General features: G+C 44.3%; 1 non-coding gene and 1 pseudogene across 1 annotated transcript; one reads left to right on the top strand and one right to left on the bottom strand.

Annotated features, from left to right (window-relative positions):
• Positions 1-4010: 4010 nt before the first annotated feature.
• On the top strand, positions 4011-4170 carry LOC114914419 (U1 spliceosomal RNA). Its single transcript, XR_003801469.2, has one exon. It is a non-coding gene; the product is annotated as a U1 spliceosomal RNA (small nuclear RNA).
• Positions 4171-4605: 435 nt separating this feature from the next.
• LOC109506065 (uncharacterized) lies at positions 4606-5493 on the bottom strand (annotated as a pseudogene).
• Between the last annotated feature and the right edge of the window lie 8895 nt (positions 5494-14388).

The raw sequence follows: 14388 nt of genomic DNA, 5'->3' as shown, positions 1-14388 counted from the left end.
CCCTCGGTGCCACCTCAGAGGCTCAGACCTTTATGTCCTGACAAAGTATGTATTCCAATGCCATGATTTATCCACCATACCTTCAGCACCCATATCTCAGCCCCTCATGGCATGGCCCTAGGGCACCATAACATTGTAACAAGGCTCATGACACTGCAAATTTATAATCACATGTATTAGCACATAGAAGTTTTCATCTTCATACGAAATATGTTGAATGAAAGATTTTAACCTCCTCCCTAAGTCTATAAATAATCATCTAAAGTTACCTAACTTACTAGTTTTGTGTTTGCAATAGAACGAAATATTACTTGTTGATTCCCACAAAAATGGATAAATATTTGTAGGCCTTTTTTTTTTTTTTTTTTTTTGGTAGAACTAGGTCTCTTTGAAATATTCTTTTAAAGATGTTTGCCATTGTTTGGGATGTGGATAATGCCAAGTTTTCTTTTTGGTATTTAGAGCAAGAGAAACCCTAGCAAAATCTGGATGAAGGATGGGATTCGAGCCTATATCATTAATATCCAACACTTGAGCTCCTCCTAAGTTTGTTACCCAAGCATGTGGCATTAGATATTCATATGTCAGGATGCTATGCTGTTCGGCAATGCAGCTTTCCGAACCTTGTGATTGTTATCTGGGCTTGGAGTTTAAGATGCTAGTCTTCACTATCATAATATTGGTCCATCCAAATCAAACTTGGCTCATTTTATAATCAAGCCAATCTATAGATAACTCATTTAATTTCAAGTCAACCTCGTGCTATTCATAATTATTTTATTTCAAATATTTAGTAAAAATTTAAAATTATCATAAATTGTTACTTAGATATTTTAAAATATTAATTTTTAATATATTTTATTCGAAAGCTAAAATACATAATATTTATACATATTGGATAATTTATAAAAAAAATGTATGATATTTTGTTTTAATTCGAGTCAAGCTCCAGTAAGCTAGTCTAATTTAGATAATTTTTTAATCGAGAAAGCCAAACTTAAACCAGTTCATAAGCAAGTTGCTTGTTTGTTAACTTTATCATTGGAGGTACGATGCTTGATCTTTTTCCATATACAGACACGGGGGCAGTGAAATAAAAGAGACTCGATCCTGTTAAGAATTTTTTTAAGCCTTTTATTTTTAATCCTAGCACCACAATTTCATCTCGGATTGGACAAATTCAAGGATTTTTTTTTTTTTTTAACAGCACTTTGCTTGCTTATACCCTTATATCAAAGTAACATGGTTCTTTAGTATTTTCCAAACTAAAGTTTGTTCTCTCCACACTCATTCGTTTTCTTTATTCCTTTGTTTTTTTTATTTTTTTTTTTTATACAAACATATTATCACATCATTTTAATATGAGTGCAGCCCAAAAAATTAGAGTACAAAATATCTCACAGGATCCGAGGGCAGTCGTTGCCTATCCGCTAGGTCCAATTTTCGGTATGCTCAGCAATAATAGAGACAGTCCAATCCACAGCACTGTTTGTCTTCCAAAAAATATACCGGACAAACGATGTGATAGCGTGATGAAAGAATTTTCAGATATCATGGAGCAGTGGATGGGTTTCCAGATATTTCATTTCGTTCCAAATCCAACTGATGACTGTAGCCAAGTTACCCTCGATGAAGATCCATTCAATCCGTAGCTCATGCCTCGTGCAAATAATGTCCGCTCAAACAGCATGAAGCTTTACCCCAGAAACAGATAGGTCTAAGATATGAGATCCCTAGTAGCCAAAAGTCTGACATCCGAATCTTGGATAATATAGTCCGCACCACCTCTACCATCTCTGATACTACCGTTAAAGTTGACCTTGTTAAACTCCGAGGATGAGGGCACCCAGAAAATAAAAAGAGTCCTCCGAACCGCTGCAAGAGCAGTAAGGGAGTCCTAGGAACTCGAGGAGTCAAGGAATGTAGCGATAGTATCAAAGCAGCAATACTCCTCAGCAAGAGGCTCTTTCCACCATCTATTGCATAGGCACAATCTCATCTTTGAAAACTAAACTGTTTTTGGACAGATCCGATAGGCGATGTAAGCTATCCTTGTGCCCCAGGATGATCCCTCAATCATATTCTAGTGAACCGCACTTAGGAAGGACAAGAGCTATGGGCCACTATTAGCCCCCCAAGTCTAGCCTCTGGCCATCCTCTAAATCAAATATATCCTCGGGCAACGAAGCAAAACATGTTCTATCGACTTATCCTCCAGTCTGCAGATCGGATAAGCGATAGGTAGCTCAATACCTCTGTCTCGAAGAAGTGTCCGAGTAAGTAGATGACCCCAGACAATCTTTTAGAGGAAAAATTTGATCCTGAAATGGACAGCCATACATTAGATTCAAACAGTCTCGATTCTCTTCTCCAGAACTGGCTTACTCAACGTAGCGAGATCCTCTTCTCCGTCTTTTGAGAAGAAGGCATTCTCCTATTTTCATCCCTATTATATCCTCATTTATCATTTTCTCAATGTATCTACGTTCTACACCAAAATGTTCATCGAGAAAAAATACAACCAAATAAGCCCATGCGTACATATTGTACTGATCTCTTGCTAATATATAATAAAAATTCTTTTTTATTGAAATAAGAGGTAAGATCCCAAAAAAACTTGTTCAAGCATAATTATATACTATCGCATCAGCTTGAACCGATAAGATTATGCCATTACTTATTCTTATGTCATCGTTTTCCTTTCGTGCATCGCACTAGTGCTTGTAACTCTGATAACCGGAGACATTGTTATATGTTTGAGAACAAAAAATTTTATATGAATTTAGTCGTTACTAGTGTTTTATGTTTTGCACTGTAAAATACCTTTTGCATCATTTGTCATGCCTTAATGTACAGGTGTTTTTTGGTGGTAATGTACAGGTGTTCATTTGCAAGTGTCATGAGCCATGTGCTCATCCTTTACTTTTGCATGGAGCATGCTTATGTATAATGCGTTGTTATTAAAAAGATATAAATTGAGGCAATCATACTAGATGCAAGCTGGAAGAGAAAAAAAAATCACACACGAACACATGCTCTGAAGTGATGATTTGGAGTTTGGACAATTTTGGAGGTAAGAAAAGAGAAATTCTTTGAACACCGCATGTGGTGTAGAAAAGATACACCACGCTATCTGATTGGACTACGTAACCATCACTTTCCAATGCATATTTAATGTCTGTAATTTTATTTTTCATTTAAAATTTTAAATAATAAAAATATTTTTTTCATTTTAAAAAATTATAACATCCTGTATCGATATTATGACATTCTGTATCGATATTATGAGATCCTGCATAGGATGTTATAATTTTTTTATAAAATATCATAATTTTGATAGTGATATTTTTATTTTTTAAATTTTTTATAAATTTTTTAATAATAAAAATATTTTTTTCTCTTTATGATATTCTGTGAAAAAATTATGACATCGCGTATAGAATGTTATAATATCGATACAAGATGTCATAATTATTTTAAAAGAAGAGAAATATTTTTGTCATTCAAACATTCATATAAAAAATCAAACTACGAGCATTAAATGCGTGTTAGAAAGTGATAATTACATAGTCCAATTGAATGAAATTATATATTTTTTTTTGCACTGTATGCAGCATACAAAAAATTTTTTGATAAAAAATATATGCAGATGTAGTTCACTGGTTCCTGGTCTAGCTTTTAAGGTAAATAATACCAATTCACTAATCAACTTACATTTCAATACGCCTTTAGGTGAGAGTTACGTAGGAAAACAGAGTCTCTACATCACTTTACATGGATTCAACATAGTTGATTACCAACGATAAGACAAATTAATTCTACCAATAAAAGAAAAGAAATTAGTTAGTAATAGGCCAACCCAACCGACGGGGTGCGGGTTCACCAGAAGAATTGAGAAGCAAAAGGGTGCGGACCGGCGCTAAAGAGTGGCTTAATCCCACATCGGAAGTGGAGAAACCAGGGATGGGCGACCGCTGGTACAAGGAGAGATGGCCGTGTGACGTTGTGGCATACTTACCTGGACGGGGTCTATGGGTGATCAAGAAGGCCCACGGCCTAGGCTAGCGGCCCACATTGCACTTGGTGGGAGCGCTGGTCTACCATCTCCCCAAGTGGGAGAGTGGACGTCATAATTTGTGGTAGAGGGGGTACGCGTCCGCGCGGCCCCTGCCAATTTCAAGTTTAAAGCATTGATTCGTTTCGGTCGCATGTTGTGAAATTTGAAATGCGGAATTTTATTCAAATTATGGTAGTTGCCGTTTGTACTTCAACTTTCTATCAGCTGTAGTAGACTTTTTTGTGAGAAAATATGGATCATTCGTTATATGATTAACAACACACAAAACAAAAAAAAAAAAAAAAAAAGAGACATTCCATATAAAATTATAGGAAGCACCAGAGCAAAACCACGAGGAATACTTAACCACATTAACTAATCAACCAACTCAGATTCCATAGACTTCAAAAAATAAAAATCAATTGACCATTGTTATACTTAGTGTTTTTTACATTTGGTGCTACAATAATGCATCAGGCTATGCATCCAACCCTAGGGATCTTGAAAAATAAAACACACCAGTCATGTTTCATAGATCCATCAAAGCTTCATTTGTAAATTTCTGGCTAAAGGACACCAACGCAAGGCAGGTTCCTGTAAAGTTCGGCATTATCCATGCCATAGCCAACAACAAAATAATCTGTGGACACTGCAAAAGGGAAAGCAAGGAAAGTCTACCACTTCCAGATTAAGAGGAGTGCTAAACTGAAAGCTTAGAAAGTAGCAGTTGGCTAGTTGCAAGATGTTAATATTTTCAAGTGCTGTTTCCTATAAGGAAGATGGGGTGTGGAGAGGGTTGGGTTTGGGATACTAGTGAGACTACTTATATTCATGCAAACAAATATATAAATGATTTGATAGATGCATAAAGCACAAAATTCTTACCTCAAAACCCCAATAAAATTTCCCCCCTCCCACTTGCTTAAAATGAACTTGTCTTCTTGCAGGTTTATCCAGTAAAGTGCAAACTGATGCAGAAGATGCTCCTTTTGTTTCCAAGTGTGAAATAAGGCAGGATAAGGTACTTTCCTGTGTCTACAATGTCCTCGACCTACAACAACAGATATTAATAATACAATATCCGAAGCCATTAAAGCACTTGCTATCTGATTAGGGGCAGAAATGCAAGGTTGTCACACCTCAGCTTACAACAGTTTGCACTAATGCATGAGTGCAGCTACTTATGGGAAAAGTTTCTATTAATAGAAAAGGAATATAAGAATTTAATAAATTTAAAATTGTTCGTAGATTGCACAATTTATACAGGACAAACTACAAAAGTTATCCAATTTCTCTAACAGCTGAACTTTTCACATCACAGTATCATCTCTTCCCTCCTTCAAATTTCAAATTACTCTATCAAGTTGAGGACAATAGCCGGATGACAATGTTAATGCATTTCTAGCGTCCCTTAAAATAAATTCTATTTCCGTCATCCCATTTTGAAGCTTGGAAACTTAACTTTTGAAGAACAGTTAATTTGAAGTTAAGGAAATGAAATATAAGTAATTTTATCCCTTACGATAAAGCATGTTCTCACATTGCTAATAAAGATTTCAAAATCCTCCATGTAAGTCTTCCTAAGCAACGTTATCTATGAAGGAAATCTGAAAAGTCTATCAAATTTGTACAGCAAACTCAAATATTCATTTTGTATTCAACTAATCCTATTCGTCTAAATTAGAATAATTTTCATGATTCAACCATTTTTTTCCACAAAGCATTTTAATCTTTGATTTTTCTTTGATCTAGGTAAGTGATCCACCTTTTTCTTAAATAAATTAGTTAAGCTAATGGATTTTAAATTAAGTGTTTAGGATAGATGGTAATCTCAGATTTATCACATCCGTAGAGATTCTAATATCTCAATCCTATCGTGATAGGTTACTAGAAGTATGAGGCAATTTTGATGTTCTGTATTGCATATCAGATTTGGTTGGTTAGAAATGGATGTATTTCAAAGTGTTGTTTGGAGTTCAAAATTGATTTTGATGTGAGCATCCACTTTAGTCTATGAATTCACTTATTCGGTTTACTTTTAAGAGTTCTGGAATAGCATGAAAAAACTGTGACTTCTTTCTGCATCTTCTTGAATGATTTATTTTTATTGTGATCTACCAAATCTCTGTTTCCTTGGAGTTAATTTTGATGATAGCATTTTGAATGCTTTTGGTGGTGCTAGTTTTATCATTAGAAATACAAGTGGTGTACTAGTGGCAGCAGAGGGAATTCGTTTGTTTAAAATGACGGTATCGATGGTTAAGTTATGAGTTGCATAAAAAGGATTGAAATTTATAATGATGCATCTATAGGAGACCCACATTATATCTGAAGGTGGTTCACCAATTGTAGTTAGATGGCTTTCTAGACCGTCAACAACCAAAATTAATATCCCTCCAATATTATACGATTGTTGGAGAATGTGTACTTTCCTTCTATCTTATAAAGTGATATATATTTACTTAGAGACTAATAGTGTGGCTGATTAGATGACGTTATATGTGGTTAACTATATAAGAGCAATTATCTAGTCTATTGCAATGGATATTCCTCAAAATTTTGTATATTTTATTTTTTGATTATATGGATATATTTTCTACTAGATTGGTTTAATAAATCTGGCTTTACTAAAAAAAAATATCTTAGTCCTAAAATATTGGCTGAGATGCCAGATAATCTCGATTTTCCCCCACTCACTAACTGGAACTACAGGATTAAAGACCTTGCCAATAAGTTTTGAGACCGAGGATCATGAACCTACGGGCTGATATTTCATGAAATCACCTATTGTTGTCCAGGGACCTTAAAGAATTCACAGAATTTAATGATGCTCCCACCATCATAATTTTGCACGTCAGCCCAGCATGATAAAATGAACAGGTTTGATTTATGATTTTTTTTTTTTTTTTCGGTCACACAAGCTATAAAGAATTTTGCATCACAACTCAACAAACTCACTTTCTTTAATTAATCTGTCGACCCTGCAATAAGCTCCTCAACGAGGTACTCACCATGGCTTGCATCCTAAGATGTTAATGTTGCCTCAGTCTTCACCCCTCAGTTATCCAGCATTAATTCCTGCTCTCTCCTCTCTATCGCATTATTTCCAAGCATTAATTGCATATTATACTAATGACAACTTCAAATTTGTGTCAAAGTGCACCAACTAAAACTCAGATAAATTAATATAACGAGGAGCTATAGGCACAAACAATGAGAATGGTGACCGGTGAGGCATTCTTGCGCCGAAATTTTAATTTTCCCCGGATATATTGTTCCTGATTCCATAGACGACAAGGATGTATTAATATCTTGTATCCTGCTGATGGAAGAATTATTTTTTGATCGGTGACCATGATTTTTTATTCCATAAATCGTTTTGTTTTGATTTCAGTTTTGAAGTGTGGTGGTGAATTTCGTTTTCATTTTGTTTTCTCTAACCGTATGGAATTCATCCCATCGGTATCCCTACCTCTCAATCATTTTCTTGCACTGAAATTCAAATGTCCCCTGAATATAAGTTAAAGTTCAATCTGGCCTCCTCTCTTGATTCCATGAACAAAAATGATGTATTAAAATTTTGAACTCTACCGGTGAAAATGGGCATATAAGTAGAGAATCCTAAAATTTATAATTAATTATATTTTTTATAAAAATGTGAATATCTAATGATAAATTGATGGCCGGGGATCAAAAAAGAGAAGTGCTTTTATCCGGATCCATTAGGAGAGTATCCGAAACTATCGTAGCCGAAAATACTAATATCAAGAGATGGGTTGAGACTCTGTAAAATACTAAGAGAATATTTGGTTGGAAGGAATGGGAGTCTGAAATCATAATCAGAATGGACGACTTTCATTCCAATCATTTGGTAGGGAGAAGTCCCATTCCGATTCCGAATCCAGGATGGAATGAGAATGGCTCAATCTATATAAAATCAGAGGATGTTTGGTTCACAACCGGAATTAGAAAAAGAATGGCTTAGAATCGAAATCGGAATGGTCAAATCTTTCGAAGCATTTGATTCGTGATCGGAATCGGAATCGAAATCGAAATTGGAATGAAAAATTGAATCCATAGAGGAGAGTAGGGATTAAGTTCTATATAGATCGAATCATTCTCATTCCATCTTGGAATTAAAATTCGGAATCGAATTTCTCTCAACCAAACGATTGGAATAGAAGTCATCCATTTCGATTCCGATTCCAGATCTCCACTCTCCCCAATCAAACACCTCCTTAATCCCTACTCTCTTCTATGAATTCAAATTTTTATTCCAATTCTGATTCCGATTTCGATCATGAACCAAACACTTCGGATGATTTGGCCATTCCAATTTCGATTCCAAATAATTCCAATTTTTATTCTCATTCCGATTTCGGTTACGAATCAAACACCCTCTAAGGAGACATTTGATTCGTAATCAGAATGGAAATCAGAATCGAAATCGAAATGGCTTGAAATTGGAATCAGAATGGCCAAATTCCCCGAAGCGTTTGGTTCGTGACTGGAATCGAAATCGAAATTGGAATAAAAAATTGGATTCATATAGGAGAGTAAAGATTGAGTTCTATATAGATTGACCCATTCCTATTCTACTCTGGAATGAGAATCGGAATGAAACTCCTTCAAACTAAATGATTGGAATAGGAGTTATACATTTTGATTCCAATTTTAAATTCTCTTCAATCAAATACCGTCTAAATAAAATGGGACATGAGTTTCTAAAACTATCAACTTATGTTTTGCCTAAACCGACTATAAAACTTGTTGCGGCCAATCCCCTCGTCGCCTGATCGTCGGGAAACGAGCGCCTGCAAAAAAGAGAAGTCCGCACTGACCGGAGGCGGCTCCGACGGGGACCCTCCGACGGCCAAGTCAGAGAGGTGACTGGGCAACAGTGAAATGAAGACAGAGAGCTCAAACGAGAGAGAGAAAGAGAGAGACGGGGAGCAAGCCTGTTGTTTTTCCCACCACCTGCACTGTTGCCTTCCCCGGTATATATATAGTGGAGCGTGGTATGGCGCCGTCATGAATGGCGCGGACAATTGAAGAATTGTCAACTCACTGTAGACTGTCAGAGTCGCCGTGAAAACGTCACACCACCGTGGGGCTGTCAAATCACTAGGGTTGACAATGCCCTAGGCGGGATAGTGCCCTAAGGTGGCAGAGCCGCATGTCGCTGTCAGGGCTGACAGGCTCTGGCGGCTGTACGACGATCGGAGGAGTCGACCGACCCTAGGTCGATTGCCACCCGTGTGGCATCGGGTGGAGATTCGGGCTCCCTCGATGGTTAGCCGGGCATGTTGCGAGAGTCGGTCGTCGGACTTCCTGGTTCAGTCGGCCCGGAAAGTGGAAAAGGTCTGCCCGACCGGCGTATCCACAGTCGGTAGAGGGCCGTTATTCGGCCGGTGATGGCGCCCGCCGATCGATCGGTCGGTCGGCTGGACGGCCGGTCGCTCCGTCGGTCGGTCGGTCGGTCGGTATGCCTGATTATAAGCCGGCGTGAGCGGGGTCGGTCGGTATCCTCCAACGGTCGGTCGGCTGGACGGCCGGTCGCTCCGTCGGTCGGTCGGTCGCTCCGTCGGTCGGTCGATCGGTCGCTCCGTCGGTCGGTCGGTCGGTATGCCCGATTATAAGCCGACGTGAGCGGGGTCGGTCGGTATCTCCCAACAGTTGCCCCCCTCCACTCCTGGGTCGGACGGTGAGCTGGCCGATGCCATCGCTTGGACAGCGACGCTGGGCGACAAGGAGTGGAATCACCGCGTGCCTAATTCCGACCGTACCGTGGGTTGATGCGATGTCAGGCGTCTTATAAATGCCGTGCGATCCGCTGGCGTCAGGCGTCCAGTCGGTGTCAGATGTCCGATTGGTGTCAGAAGATCGGGTGCCGGACGGTTTGGCGTCAGACGTCCCGTCCCGTCGGCGTCAGGCATCAGACGTCCCATCGGTGTCAGGAGATCGGGTGCCGGACGATTCGGGGAACGCGGGGTGCCGCCAGGCGTCCCATCGGGAACGCGAACCGCCGCGGGCGATTTAATTCGGAACCGCGGCCCTTTCGCCACGTGTCGGAGGTGGTTGGGCCGGCGCCTCTCGCATTAAATGAGGGCGGTGTGGCCGTCCCCGGGATGCGCGCGCCGAATCGTCGGGCCAAAGGGAGGGCCCGGAGGCCGTCACGTGTCGCACATCCGGGAGACGTTGGTCGACGCGGGGTCATCTCGGCCATTGATCGGCCCTATATATATAGGGCCACCTGCGCTTGAAGCCCCACCCTGAACAGTTTGCTGTCGAGACTCTGCCCGAGCACTCCCTCTGTCGTCGCCGGCAGTCGTCCCCCCTTTTCACCTCCTAAAGGGTCAGTTTCGGGTTCGTGATCTTTCTCTCCTTCTTCTTCTTCCTCTTCTTCTTCTTCTCCTCCTTCTTTTTTCTCTTCTTCTTTTCCTTCGGCCTCGCCTCCTCTCTGGTTCTGGTGCGATGGCCGGAAATCCACCTCGGGGGGCTCGGTCGGGAAATCCGACCGATGACCTTCGATCGACTCCGGAAGTTGAGGTTTCCTCGCTTTCGGGGCCGAACGTTGATCGGCTTCGGGATCAATATTGCATCCCGGAGCAGTTTCAACTTTCTGCCCCAGGGGCCGGCGGTCGGGTTAACAACCCTCCGTCGGGTCAGCTGGCGCTGTACGTCGAAGATCTCCGTGCGGGTCTTCGACTTCCGATTCCGGAGTTCGTCCGAAATCTGCTAGATTATTACGGACTTTGTCCGGCGCAACTGGCACCGAACTCCGTCCAACTAATAATCAGCTTCGCCCTGTTGTGTCAGCTTCTGCCGACCAACCCTCGCATCTCGCTCTTCCGGGCACTTTTTATGCTCCGACCCCACCCTAAAGCCCGAGGGTGGTGGCTCTTCAACCCCTGGAAGGGTCTTTCTTTCATTACTGGTCTTCCCTCGTCCATCCACGGGTGGAAGAACCAGTTTTTCTTCGTCTCATCTTCTTCTCCCTGGGGCTTCCCTTGCCACTGGGGCGTGCCCCGAACCGAAGCGAACGACAACAGTCGGGTGGAGGCGGACGACCGAGAGGACTTCCACCGACTCAAAGACATGTCGGTTCCGAAGCAGAGGGAGCTTGTTACCGAACAAGCTCTCTATGACGCCGGCCTGAGCTTTGTCCCCCGACTAGGTATCGCCCGATCCCCCGATCTTCTTCTCATTCGGCCCTTATTCCGGTTCTTAGATTAACATGTCTGTCGATATCGCAGGGACACCTCCAAGGATGCGGCCGACCGACGCCGAGATCCGGCAGTACGCAGCAACGAAGAGGCCGGCATCGGGGGCAGGGCCTTCGCATCCACCGAAGAAGCACACTCCAGCGGCGCCGACCGTCGAAGCATCGGCGACCGACCAGTCGGAGCCGGTGATAGCGCTCGCGGCTCCGGCAGCGCGTCCGGAGGAGAGGCCAGTGGAAGAAGCGACCGAAGGAACATCGGCGGCCTCGCCGGTGGGGGTGGCGCCGGATGACGTTCGAGAAATCGAACACCATCCGACGGCGTCTGCGGCCGCAACGGGGGGTGCCGGTTCAAACTCGAGCATCCCCTCCCTGTCGGTTCCGTCGGTCGGGGCGGCCGATCGAGGGAAGGCCCCGATGGACCCCGCGGACGACATGAGGTCGGGGAGTCGCACCGTGCCGCCCAGCGCATAGTTCCCCGAAGGGGCGTCGGCGTTGGCCGACCACAACCTGGCCAGGAGGCTGTGCCAGGGAATCCTCCTCCCAACCGATGTGGAGGCGCTAAGGTCTCGGCAAGTGACCGAGATGTTATCTTCATTCTACCTGATCATGGTCGAGGTAAGTTCCGTTTCGCCTCCTTTTTACTTAGCATTTTCGTTACTTTGTTTTTCTAACGAAACGCTTGCGTCGGCAGTTGATCTATACCATGTCGGAGCTTGAAGCCGGGTACCGAAGGTTCGGGAACATCCGGGCGGCTTGGAAAGAAAGGTCGGCGGCGGCCGAAGCCGACCGAGCAATGCTGGTCGACCACCTGAAGCAGTCGGCCGATCGGGAGGCCAAGTTGGTGGACGAAGTCTCCCGCCTCAGGTCCGAGCTAAGGTCGGCCAGAAAAGAAGCCAAATGCAAGGGTCGAACCGTGCACCGTCTGCGGTGCGAGCGCGACGGTGTTGCCACCGAACTCGAGGGTGAGCGCGAGCAGCTTCGAGTCAGCCTGGAAAAACTCACCAAGGCTGAGGAGGATCCGTCAATCGCCCAGGCCGACGCTGACATATCAAAGGCAGAGACAGAGTCGGCAAGGGACTCACTCGGCCGGGTGGAAGCGGAAGTGAGGTCGGCGAAGGAGTCGGCCAGTCGTGCGGTGGACGACTTCCGCGCCACCGACCAGTACCGGGAGGAAATGCTGGAGTCTGGCTTCGCATCGTACCGGGTGGGGTACGAGGACAGTCGGGATGCGGTCCAAGCCCTGTACCCGGAGCTGGACCTCAGCAGTATTGTCCCGTCGGGGGCCGAGGAGCAAGTCACTGAAGAGATGGCCGACCCGCCATCGGGAGTCATCGTCGTGGTGGGGGAGGCCATCCAGGAGCAAGTGGCGGATCATGCTTCGACCGTCGACCCAGTGCGGATCATGGTGGATACGTCGGTCATCCCCGATCTTCCATCGGTCGAGGAGATCGACTCGGAAGGATGACCGCGGTCTCGTCGGCTTTTATCTTTTTTCGTTTTATTTCTTAGAACCATTGTAACTGGGCTTCGGCCCGATTTTGTAAACTCCTTCTGACCTTGAATGAAATCAGTCCTTAAACTTTTTTCTCTGCTTGTTTTTCTTTCTCTTATGTGTCGTAGAATGCCTTCGTAAGTCGCTAACTCAGATTGGTCGGTTAGGACGTTTGGCCACTCGTGCCGCCATAAAGGTAGGACAAGTCCCGACTTTTGATCGGCCTTTGATAGTCAAGGTCGTCAGTCGGGCATCCTTTCCCCGATCGTGAGTCGAGCGCGTTTATTGAGTCGGAAGCCGACCAACCGTGGTAAAGGTTCGGTAGTCGGGTCTCTTCCGACGCGTTCAGTCGAATGTTGTCCGACGCATTCAGTCGAGGGAGCACCGATAAGTCGGACCCCGATACCCTTGCGTCGGGTATCTGTACTGCACCTCACGATATACGGTGGTAAGCCGAATATCTTTCGATCGGCCGTAGCCCGGTCGGTGAATCATGAATGCGACTGAGGTCGCATCGTGCGATAGACGGTGGCAAGCCGAATATCCTTCGACCGGCCGTAGCTCGGTCGGGAGTCGCGACGGCGGTCGCACAGGCATTCCACCTTTCTTTGGTCGGGGCTCGATCGACGTGTTAGCCGATGGTCTGGCCCGAAAGTTTGACCGTAGAAGGAGTGTCAACTCCCGTCAATATAGATGTAGCGGTCCTCGTAAGAGTTCGATGTGTCGCCGAAGGTCGGAGGGGTGTGACCCCCGTCCATGTAGATATATCGATCCTCGTAAGAGTCCGATGCGTCACCGACGATGGGATCGTCGATTTCAGGCGGATACCAAGTCCGAGTCGGCATGTCGGGGCTCGACCTTGGTGAGCGTCGATCGTTAGTCGAAGAGTTAAAACTCCGAAATCTCAAACTGGATTTGTATTCTGACTGGACAAGTACAAAGTTCATTGGTGATACAACCTCAGGTTGTCGGCGTTCCACATTCGAAAAATAGGTTTCCCTCCCAGAGTCTCCAGTCGGTAGGCTCTCAGACCATAGGTTTCTGCCACCGTGTAGGGCCCTTCCCAGTTTGGAGCCAGCTTCCCTTGGTCCAGGGGCTTCGAGACCTCTGCCTTTCTTAGGACCAAGTCACCAGGCCTGAAAAGCTTTGGTCTGACTTTGGCATTGTAATACCGAGCTACCTTCTGTCGGTATGAAGCCATGCGAATTTGAGCCTCGTTTCGCAGTTCGGGGAGGAGGTCTAGATCGGCCCTCCGACAATCGGAGTTGTCCGGCTCTTGATACCGCTCGACCCTTGTAGACGGCAGTCCAACCTCGAGTGGGATCATCGCCTCCGTCCCATAGGCCAAGCTGAAAGGTGACTCCCCGGTCGGAACGTGGGGGGTCGTTCGGTAAGCCCACAGGACGGAGCCTAGCTAGTCGACCCAGAGGCCTTTGGCTTCATTTAGTCGGGTTTTTAGTCCATGGAGTAAGGTCCGATTGGTCACCTCGACTTCGCCGTTGGACTGTGGGTGCCCGACTGAAGTCAGTCGGTGCGTGATGTGAAACCTTGCGCAGAAGTCTCTGAAGTTTTGGTTGTCGAATTGTCGCCTATTGTCGGTGATGATAGTATGCG

Source organism: Elaeis guineensis, chromosome 7 (assembly GCF_000442705.2).
Source record: "Elaeis guineensis isolate ETL-2024a chromosome 7, EG11, whole genome shotgun sequence".
Classification (NCBI taxonomy): domain Eukaryota; kingdom Viridiplantae; phylum Streptophyta; class Magnoliopsida; order Arecales; family Arecaceae; genus Elaeis; species Elaeis guineensis.
Note: the sequence above shows the minus strand (reverse complement) of the source record. Positions and strands in the feature narration are given on the sequence as shown.